Here is a 12,418-nt window from a genome sequence, read left to right as displayed (position 1 = left end):
ACTGAGAATAACTCCGTACTCCAATTTTTAGTGAATCCCTTCTCGAATAACTGTTTATATTTACTGATCCTTACCTGATCCCCTTTTTTAAACTTTGGCTTCTTGGTAGTGTATGTATATTTTTGATAATAAACAGTAGAAATCAATTGTTGCTCATCAGACTTGGTTACCTCAGCAGGTTTCATGCGAATAGTACTGTGTACTGTATTGTTATACTTATGAACTAGCTCGGGTAAAATTTGGACCCACTTATAATTGCCCTTTAGAGTAAATTGTCTCCACATGCGAGTTTTTAATGTCCTGTTGAATCGTTCCACTATACTAGCTTTCGGATCACTGTATGTAGAATAATGTTTAATATTATGTTGTTGCATTAACTTGGGAAATGTAGAATTGTAAAATTCTTTCCCTGTATCTGTCTGTAAATATTTTGGTATCCTACCCTCACTAAATATCGACTCGGTAACACAAGTACCTGTATTGGATTTTAGGGGAACAGCCCATGCATATTTGCTAAAGGTATCAACAACTGTAAGCATATATTTGTAACCATGATTTATCTAATCCAAATTTTTTAAAGTCCCTGTAGCCATCACAATCACATCAGCCTGAAACAAATCATTCACACCTTTCGTTACGACACTCAGTCGTTTGTAGTTACGACGAGCTGGTCTGTGTAATTCATTAACTATATCTTTTCTTGACATCTGATTCTATAAGAAAATATGACATAAAATGGATTATCCTCGGGATATAATTGTTTCACCTCAAATAATAATTGGTCATTAGCTTGCACAGGGAAAACAGATAATTCTCGATCCACTTGTATTTTTTATTTCTTTCCAGATTCGTCCCAATATGCAACAGGTATCTGTAGTACTCTGTAGACGCCATTTTTTCTGTATGTTGAAATTTGGTACTTCCACATGTTTTCCTTTCATTACATAGCCAAATTTTGAAAATTTAATTTCGCCATCGAGGAAAAACTCAAGAGACTGACTGTAAAGGTACATTTTGTAAACATTTCCCGCGTTAACATAAGTCCAGTGTCCTCGTACATTTGGTACACTCTCAAGCCTAACTATCTCAACAGTGAAAAATTGACGTAATTCGAGATCGTCAAATCTGCTTAATACCGTTTCTTGATATTCGTTTATGGTACGTACCACTTCATCGTAACTGGGTTTGATTTTCACATCGTAATACAAATGTTTAAATTGTTCTTTGAGATCGTGAAGTTGCGAGGTAAAACCTGTTAAAGCAGATTCCTGGTTTGTTTCGAGGGTAGCAATTTGTTCTCTAATGTTGTAGAAATTTTTCGGGAGATTTCTTCCAAGTTTCAATTTAGTGCTCTGGTTTGTATAACCTTGGTGACAATGAAGTTCGATCACAGAGGAATACGTGATTAAATGCACAGAGGCATAGGCGGTGGAATGGGTGACCCGCAGAAGTGACGCATGTCTGTAAGAGGAGGCGTGTGAGCAGGCAAGAATCGTGATCCCAGCATGTTGCACTTAAGGTCACGTAAAGAACGAAACGGGGAACTATACGCGTGACATTGAACTTCGACCAGGCACCAGACCCATACGGAAAATTCCAGATTCCAAATAGTGGAAGCACGGACACGATAAGGGAGTCCGCCGTATATAAGCGCGTGCTGTGCACCGAGGACAGGGGCAAACCTATTGACAACACCGTGAGAGAAGAGTGGTGGAGTTGCAACGGGATGGACTCGGTGAACGGGAAATAGGGCGCCAACTTAACTTACCCAAGTCAACCGTCCACTGCATCATCAAACACCACCAAAATACGAGTACTACAGAGCCAGGTAAGGCCCCCGGTCGAAAACGCCTGCCGAGCGTGCGTGACCTAAGGATATTTAGGCTCTATATCCAGACCAACAATCATGTTTCTGTGGCCGAAATGCGACTGTGGACTCGAGAACGCTTTCACGTTGAAGTGTCAACCAGATCCATTCGCCGTTACCTACAGCGATGCGGTTACCGAGTGTACAAGGCGAAACGTAAACCCTTCCTTTCCATGTTGAACAAAGGCAATCGACTACGGTGGGCACGAATGTACCGGGGATGGACATTTCGGCAGTGGAACAGGGTTTTGTGGACGGACGAATCCATTTTCAACGTTGTGTACCCGAAAATACGGAAAACAGTCATTTGTCGGAAGGAGGAACAGAATGAAGCAAAATGTTATGTACGTGGGGTACAGAAACCTGCGTCAGTGATGGTATGGGGATGCATGACGGCATCTGGGGTTGGCCCACTACACGTCTGTGAGGGCATTGTGAATGCACATGCCTATACAAGCATACTGGAGCGGCATCGTCCCACAGTGCGAAGGCACCTGTTCCACAGGCGGCGTCTCATCTTTCAACACGAGAATGCCAGGCCTCATACAGCGCGGCTGACAAGAGAATGGTTGACTCGCCATCACGTGCGAACTCTGCCATGGCCACCATCGAGTCCCGACCTCTCGCCCATTGAGAATGTGTGGCGTGTTCTTAAGCGACGTGTGCAACAGAGGGGACCCACGACAGTGGCTGCTCTTATCGCCTGCTTTCAGGAGGAATGGCACCGCATCGATGTGGAATACCTTGAACGACTCGTCCGCAGCATGCCCCGACGCATTGCCACAGTTATTCGCCGACGGGGCGGCGTCACACCATGGTAAACAGGATCCCCTCTAACAGTGGTCGAACTTCAATGTCACGTGTAGATGGACGAAAATGTTTTATTTTGTGTGGACACCATACATTGCTGCGTTGCAGCGGAAATTTATGTTTTCCTTTGTTCCATGTAGACTGCTGAATAAAATATGTTCAGCATATGCATGTGTTCGCCTTCTTTCACAACGCACTCCTATATTTGTGACTAATCGAACTTCATTGTCACTAAGGTTGTAAGATCGAATACCTGCATTCTGGTTTCTACAAACAATGCATTTAATTCATTCACAATCTGGATGGAAGGGAAAGTAGCGATGGTATCTTGAATTACAGCAATTTCCTTTTGCAAGTTCTTGATGTCCTCCGACTTCCATATTCTATATACTGCTCTTTTTACCGACCTTATCTCCTGAGAAGTGGGTAAATTTGATACAGTGTTTTGCAGTGTTGTCAAGTCCTGTTTAACTACATCTAATTCTGTAGCACCTGCTACACTAGTGAACCCATTTTTAAGTTGCTGTATGTCATTTTGCGTAGGGGTAGATTGTTGCAGTCTTTGCAATTTGTTCTGTATGTCGTCTATGAGATGGTGAAAATGAGATAGTTCAGATTCAGTATTAAGGTTTTCCAGCTTGGTAATTTGTTCTTGGATTATGTTTAAAGATTCGGTTATGCTTGGAAACTTAAATTCGAGAGTTTCCTGTACATTTGTCAATTCGTTTCTCATTGTTGTCAAAGTGTCTTCAATATGAGCTATGGTACCCTGTATCTTTCCAAAATCTTCTTAAGTTTCTAATGGCAATTTGATGCTGGCAACACTGCGAGCGATGGCATTTATTTCGGAAGATGAAGGTAAATTATTAAGAAAGTATTCTAATGTTTGTAGTTTGGATTGAACTTCTGATATGGCTGCATGTAATTGGTCTGTTTGCAGTTCGGATTTAATATATTCCAGTGAGGGAATTTCAAAAGATAAAAATTGGTCCCGTAGTTCAAGAATGCTTGCATTGAGCAGTTCATATTGCTCTTGAGTCTTGATAGTTTCAAGTATGGAAAATAGTTCGGTAGGAATACTATTCGCTTGGTTATTTAGTTCTTGCTTTAGATATTCCGAGGTAGTTGTTTGAATTTGACGAAATTTCTCAAGATCATTTTTTAATTTAGCAAAATTTTCTGTAAATTTTCAACATTATCGAGAGACGCCAAGTTAGTATATTTTTTAAGTAAAATTTTGAGATCCCCATCAATTTTCACTATTGGATTAATTAATTCAGACTGTAGATTTGTAATTTCAGCATGTAAGCTTACATTCAAAGAATTTTGTAATATTTATAAATCAGATTTAAGTTTCTTAAGACGATCGTCTAATTTGGCGATGTCGCTGGAGTTATCCGGTATTTCCTGCCTTCTTCTGTTTCCAAATATGTCCATTTTGCTTTGTTTTATTTATTTATGTCTTATTTTTATTCATTCATTTTATTTTTTGTTTCGGTATTTTATATATTCATGAGAGGATAAATTATTCTTATTTCGATAAAGAGGGGAATTAGTTTATCATAGTCGCCAATTAATTCAGCATAGAGGAAATTTCCTTTTTCTACATCGTATGATGTGTTGGGAAACATACGGTAGTGTACTTAATTGTATAGAGATTTTTTCCTACATTGACCACAGCAGCATTAGGTGGTGAGATAGTTATCTGCATTTTTCCTGTGACAGGAATTTTATAAGATGTTTGGTTATTATTAAATACATGTAATTGTTTACTCGTATCCTCATCCACTTGATACCAGATACTATTTAGATGGATGATAACCAGACCTCTTAGTTTACGATGAATATCTCTAATAATATCCATATTTACTGTAGTTCTCTCTATTGAAGTAATCTTTTTAAAACCAAACACATTCATGGGCATTATTTCTTTTGGGGAATTTTATTATCGAGTTTGGTCTCAAATTAAAGACAAACGTTATAGCAAAACAAATGAAAAATCGCACCTTTCTATGTCGCTTGGTTCTTGAGATAAATGCTTTTTAATAATTTGGTAATACTCAGAGGAAAATAATCAAAAGGGGGAAGAGCGGGAGGGGGAATCCATTCATATACTGGTTCTCATGCTACATATTCCCCCAATGCTCAAAATTATCTTCTTGCACGTCACACACGTACAATGCTCTATTTCCTGTGACGATTATTGATTAGAATATATGAGTTACTTGCGCATGCCACAAAGTTAGTTGACCTTAGTAAGGGAATGTATTGACGTTAGAAGCTTGTACAACATTGAGTAATGAATACGTATGTATTCAACGCTCTTCATGATGTCATCTTTGACCAATAGGTGAGTTTTTTAAACCGGGTTATCCCCGTTTTTTTATTTTTTATTGCATTCGTAAAGTATAAAACTGATCGCATAAGAATTCTCTGGTTTTTCGTTGTACTAGGGTGTAGTGAACAAACACGCTTGCTATAACTAAAAGATATGTGTTAAAAGTATATATATATATAGAGGCACAATTCAGGGCTCCAATGACTTGCTTCCTTCAGAGACAAGTCGGGCTTCCTTCAAAGGCAAGTTGGGCTTCCTTCAGAAGCAAATAAGTTTCTCTTTTTTAATAGTAGTTTGTGTGTGATTTGAAAATATTATATTACTAATTTTAACTTATAATAATTTCAAGATTCTACAATATTTTTCTTAATCTCTCAATGTTTAAAAACCTCTTCAAGGTAGATTTGATATATTACTGTCACTTACATTTGATATTTTTAAAGAAGAAACAATTTTTTGATGCACTAACACTAATTTGCTTTTGCAATTTGCTTATTATTCAATACATATATATATATTTATAAAAATTAACTTCATTCAATTTTGAATGCCTTACATACCAAAGGTGCATATATTTTTATATGGCTTTTTGCTTTTCTTTAAAAATTACAGACATGTACATTTTTCAGACGTACATGATTTCAAAATATATATATTTCGAAGAAATAATTATATATATACTGCCACTAGTAATAACTTTTTATCAGTATCTACATTTGTAATTGTAGATTCACTGCACTGTACTGTACAGCACTTGCTATTTTCTTTTTTAAAATGTGATAATTGTAAATGTTTGCTTGAAATATAGCGGTTTAGGCTCAAAAAGTCAATTTTGCCCTATAGAAATATGTGATTATAAATGCTTGCTTGAAATATACCAATTTTGGTTCAAAAAGTAAATTTTGCCCTATAGAAATATGAAATTGAGCTTTTAATAAAAATAACATAATTATTTTTTACACTATAAAAATGGTAAAAATTGGATTTTTTGGATATTTTCCTCTATGGAGATTAGCTGAAATCGGGGTAAAATAAATAAATAAAAAAATAATGTTCCAGAACATAGCATATTCTCTTCTATTATAAAAATAAAAGTACAGGCGCGTGAAATTATTATGTATTATTCTTTACCAGATTCACAAGAATAGAGCACTTAAATTGTGAAAATTATAAGTGACGTAAACAAGTGTTGTGCAAATTGTAAGGCGTTTATGAATTCCGATATCTTTTATGTTGTTGACGATCGTCTTACTAAAATTCTTACTTTCACAGTACTGATTATCTATCTATCATGTTCCGACAAAATTTCTGATGTTAAGATGAAATTAAACATGAAATTAATGTAATAATTGCACGTTGTGCATCAAATTACTAAAGTATTTAAAGGGGAGAACAATTGCTCAGGAAAAGCGTGGGGACACAACACGGGTGCTGTCACCTACAAAAGTTTGCTTTGACCAGGCCCCTTGTTCTGTTTGTTTTATTTTCTCTGGAACTTTAACTTTCAGAAGGAAATGGTCCAAGTCAAAATGTGCTCCTCGACAACTTTTGACATCTATGACTGAAGAGTTAAGAGTCTGAATTAAAAGACTGAAGAGTCTTTGATATCCGAAGACATGGTCGATTTGGTTCATTGTTTTTCTGAAGTTCTCCATGTTCCCAGATGTATATCTTCATGTGGGGAATACATGCTTTTTATTATCAATTTTCTCATAATTTGAAACTGATAGAAGATATTACCATTACTTCACACGATACATGTTACCGTAATTGTCGATAGACTTTTGTTCCCATAAGACAAAGGGATGCTCAATGCTGAGCAGACAATCTGTAAAGATGAACGAGAAATTTGAAGACTTTTGTAGGTTAATTAATGATTTTTGCTTTTATTGAAAATGAAATAGACAAACATGGACTAGAAATTGGCTCGACAAAAATATGGTAATCAATGTGTACCGAAAGATCTTCTTAACCAACTCCAGTATGCATATTCATACATGAAATTCGCAGCATTCATTCACAAAAAAATATCAATTATTTAATACACTTGTATTAAAAAGGATTTTACATTTCAGCTAATCATATTTTTCACCTACACTTTCCATAAATAACTAATATTAATCAGCTGAACACGAATGCACTGCACGTGATTTCTTTAACTTTTCTTATCGAGAAACTAACAAAAACAGCCAACCTCAGAAACCACAGACAAAACTCTCCTTCTCCTTTGGAAACTCACAGATTATTTTGACATTGCCACACTTTGGTCTGATGATCTGTTCCACAGAATCAAGTCGAGGAAAGCCAGTAGCAATTAAAACATGGCCAAATCCTTAAAACCACTCAATCATCCAGCCAGGCAGCCATAACTTCCGGTCAGGTAGCCATTTCAGCGTCAAATAACTGGATATCGAGTTCCGTGTGATTCGGCCTTTAGAAGATTTACATAAGTAGTGAAATTTGCAGATTCTGCAACCAAAAATTAGGCTCAGTGGGGCCCGCAGTGTTGCAAACTTGTAACTTCTTACGATTAACATTTTACAGTGTAGCCAACTTATAGCCTTTTATGATGTATATTTAACAGTATTACCAGCTTATTGTGGCCTTTTACGCTGTTTCGAAAATGGGACTCTCAGTGTTAGTGGCTAATGTTATTCTTTCACACCCTGATCTAAACTGACATTGTACTCTATTACAAACTAATCCAACCTAAATTTATGACACCTTACTTTACTGTGATGTGGCTAACTTCTCGGATATATAACATTTGGCTAAAATCCCCTATTGGCAACATTGGCAATTTATTGTCGTGGTATTTGAAGTCGCACGCATGAAAAAAAAAACATTCCTATGAACGTGTTCGGGTTCAGGAAGCGGGCTATCATGGAAGCCCCGAATCAGACTGCATTGTCTTTAACAAATCCATAATTTAGGTAATTGGACCAAACCACTCCCTTTTAAACTTAGAAATACCAAACTTGGACACCAAGACAATGATAATGCAGAAAACCCGAACTTTCTACAACCAAAGGTTTCCGAGATAGACCCACTTCCTGTCGCTACTTTTAATTTCCTAGCATAAGTTGTATTGAGACTTTTACTCATATCGGAGTATATACAGGGTGCCTGGTAATTAGATGTATTCCCTGAAAGGGGTTAAAGTAGAGACAATTTGCAATAAATTTGACCATATGATACCCCGTCCGAAAATTAGTAGTTTTCGAGATAATCGAGTTTCAATTGTTTTTGAAAAAAATGACAATTTTCCACATAAAAATTTGAATTGAGAAAAAACTGCTCATTGTATGGAACTTATTTCAGTGTTTTCTGATAGCTAACAAATAAGTGGTTCGTTTTAAAAAAAGTTTTTCCCAAATAACAATCACATGTAAGTAACGGGTGGGTCTAAACTTACAAGTGATGATAAAAAATTGCACTCTTAATTTACTTGGCAACGTATTAATAACAAAAATGGTATGACACGAAGCGTACAAATTACGTAAATTACTTCCTTGATTCATCAGCTATACAACAAGGTACAAATGTTGCTAACATTCACATTTGTGTACAAGAAATAATACATCATTCATCTTCATGTGAATGGAATCAATGAACAATACAATTAAAGAACATTACACGTCTTGCTCAAAGTGGGCACCTCCGTTACGAATGCAGGCACTCAGGTTTTTACGGGTCATTTGGTCTCTTAACTCGTGATGTGATGGTGTCCTTGATGTGTTGACCAGCTGTTAAGATCCTCTCCCTGAGCTCTTCTTGCGAGTTTACTGGTGTCTTGTCATGTGGCTCCAAATGTAAAAGTCGCAAGGCGTCAAATCGATCGGGGGATCGAGCTGGGCAGTCAACATGCTGATAAATCATGTCACGTCTTGTAGCTAGAGGCACATCCTCCAACAACATTGCCATCCCGTTCCGCAATAAATGTTCATAAGTGATGCCATTTAAGATTTGGGGCAGGAAAAATGGCTCGATGAAATGATTGTTGATTACGCCCATCCATACTTCTGCCTGGGCGTGTGACAGTGGCTGGATAAAAATTACCCAAAGAAATGGATTGGCCGAGGCGGACCGATTCCCTGGCCGGCTCGATCCCCCGATTTGACGCCTTGCGACTTTTACATTTGGAGCCACATGACAAGGCACCAGTAAACTCGCAAGAAGAGCTCAGGGAGAGGATCTTAACAGGTGGTCAACACGTCAAGGCCACCATCACATCACGAGTTAAGAGACCAAATGACCCGTAAAAACCTGCGTGCCTGCATTCGTAACGGAGGTGCCCACTTTGAGCAAGACGTGTAATGTTCTTTAATTGTATTGTTCATTGATTCCATTCACATGAAGATGAATGAAGTATTATTTCTTGTACACAAATGTGAATGTCAGCAACATTTGTACCTTGTTGAATAGCTGATGAATCAAGGAAGTAATTTGTACGCTTCGTGTCATACCATTTTTGTTATTAATACGTTGCCAAGTAAACTAAGAGTGCAATTTTTTATCATCACTTGTAAGTTTAGACCCACCCGGTACTTACATGTGATTGTTATTTGGGAAAAACTTTTTTTAAAACGAACCACTTATTTGTTAGCTATCAGAAAACACTGAAATAAGTTCCATACAATGAGCAGTCTTTTCTCAATTCAACTTTTTATGTGGAAAATTGTCATTTTTTCAAAAACAATTGAAACTCGATTATCTCGAAAACTACTAATTTTCGGACGGGGTATCATATGGTCAAATTTATTGCAAATTGTCTCTACTTTAACCCCTTTCAGGGAATACATCTAATTACCAGTCACCCTGTATATTAAAGTTTAACAAACTATCTTTGGCTAAGTGTTACCACTTAGGCTGTAGACCCACTTCCTGTTCCCATTTTATATTTCCGAGCATAGTTTGTATTGAGACTTTTACTCATATCCGCGAATATATTATAAATCCGTAAACAGATTTCAGCTAAGTCTAATGGGTTTCAAGATAGACACATTTCCTGTCGCCATTTTGGTTTTCCGAGCATAGAATGTATTGAATCTATTAGTCACATACATTATAAATTCGCAAACAGATTCTGGCTGTCTTATTTTATAGTAGTGTTTGTGGACCGGTTCACCAACATAATTTTGGGCTCAGTGTGCTCGTCATTGTTGCCAACCCACCACACAAAAATTCCACCATATGGTATTTCACAGGGGAAGCTAACCTACAACTAGTGAGTTGGCAACACTGACTACGATGTACGCTGTATATTGTAGCTTGGTGTAGCTTTCTGTGCTGTGTATTCTGGCTTGCTGTAGCCTTCTACGCTGTGTATTCCAGCTTGCTGCAGCCTTCTATGCTGATGAGTGTGCAGTTCTAACCTGTAAGATTGAGAGTTGGCAATACTGACTGCGATCTAGAACATGTTATGCAAGCCTGCGGTTGGTGACAGTGGAGCAGTGTTGATGCTTTTATACTCCCCTTTTATACTCTTGTGCGATATATAGCTAGCATGCTGTCGCATAATACAATATTAACCACAATCTGTAGCATGTAAACCAAACCTAAAGCAATATTCGTGCAGTCTGGGCACCATATTCCTCTCTTCTTCTGTTGTAAGTAGTGCATATACCGTGAATGGGAATATGCATGCCTGTGTCACACATACATACGAAGCTATACATAATAAAAATACGCAATTTTCAATTTGTAAAGGGAAGGTGACCAACTTACCTACAGCTGGCAATGCTACTACAATTTAAGACAATGCTCTGGCACTCTTGGTCCACTCAAACATATATGTAAAATAACCATGCCTATGAACTTGTTCGGGTTCAAAAAGCAGCCTGTCATGGAAACATCGAGTCAGGCTGCATCGCCAAGCTTCAATTTGTTGCCGTCCATATTGTGCAAACTCAACGGACTGTTAATCATTCACCTGAACATGATTTGGACGAAATTCCACAACGTACGATATGTCTGCCGACGATTGCCTGTACGTTGAGCTTCTGGTTGTTTACGAAAATCTCATCAGTAGTAGTAGAGGGGGCTGAATCGGCCACCCACCAAAATCTAACAATTTCATGGTGAGCTCTCTAAGTGTAATTTACCAAAATTAACCTTAATTCATTTTTATTGTATAAAATTCTAAGTTTCAAATAATTTCCTCTTATGACAAGCCTATTTTTTTAAAATTTCACTTTTTCAAATAACTGAAGCGAAATCCATTACTTTTTTTAACTGTAAAATATAATTGAACGCCTTACTCATGTGAGTCAATTTTAAAAATGTTTGCAAAATACCCCAGTATACATTCGGTCCATTTATATCTGAACCGAAGATACTGTACTTGCATATTCTTATATCCTCCAGTGTTATGACATTGTTTTTCACACTGTTTGTGCTTAGAACTAATCAGTAACATCATGGCGGTACAAGAAATATACAAGTTTAAGATATTTTAGTAACATTGGTGGCCCTACAAATTTAGCTACGTCAACTTAAGAGCGCTCTATTATGGTCTTCAGCTAAATCCAGTCACTGCTTGAACATGTTATAAAAGCATTAGCTAATGAAACTTGTGTCTGACAAGTACTTTTTTATACAACTAGATGGCGAGCACTTACACACACATACTTCTATTTGTTAGTAAGCCCCTCCCCCTTCTGGAAAAGTGTAATATGCAAGTGTATGTACAAACATTGAGGCATTGCTAAATGTTACTAGCTCGGAGAAAGTTACGCATGCTCAGTTATGAAAGCTATAGTAGTACTCTCAATTGCAACTAGATGGCGAGCACTTACATACACACACACACACACACACACCCATACTTCTCTTCTGCTTTCATGTTTCTCCAAGTACAATTATTTGCTGCTTGATGGCAATACTGTGTAAGAAATAACTTCTCTCCCTTCGGAGGCTCTGTGATATGCAGGTGTATAAGGGAACAACGAGGCAATGCCCTGTTAGAAATATTATGTCGATAATAGGAGCTCGGAGATGTTACGCACACTCAGTTATGTAATATTATTGATTTGCAAAACAGTGTTGTTTGGATACACCAAAGGTTCCCGAGGGTAGCATGTCTTCGTTTGTGCAGGTTCTCTAAGGTTACATGATTTATTGCAAGGTGGAGACATTGGCCAGTTAGGGAAAGTTATATTAATAAATATTGTTTTGGAGAGATAACATTCCCTCTCCCTCTCGCTCTCTCTTTCTCTCCTCCTAAAAAATCAGACACACAAAAGCTGAATGAATGGCGAGGTCACGCATGTTGTACGAAGAGTAATCAATATTAGCTTGAAACACTGACATATGTAGTGTGCGAACAGGGGATCGATGACAGTTCGTGACATGACACGCTAAACAGATTCAACTTGGAATAAAGATTGTTATCTGTTTCTCTG

Source organism: Lepisma saccharinum, chromosome 2, assembly GCF_977018435.1.
Source record: "Lepisma saccharinum chromosome 2, izLepSacc3.1, whole genome shotgun sequence".
In the NCBI taxonomy this organism is placed as follows: domain Eukaryota; kingdom Metazoa; phylum Arthropoda; class Insecta; order Zygentoma; family Lepismatidae; genus Lepisma; species Lepisma saccharinum.
The sequence above is the reverse complement of the archived record's forward strand: the minus strand, read 5'-3'. Positions refer to the sequence as shown.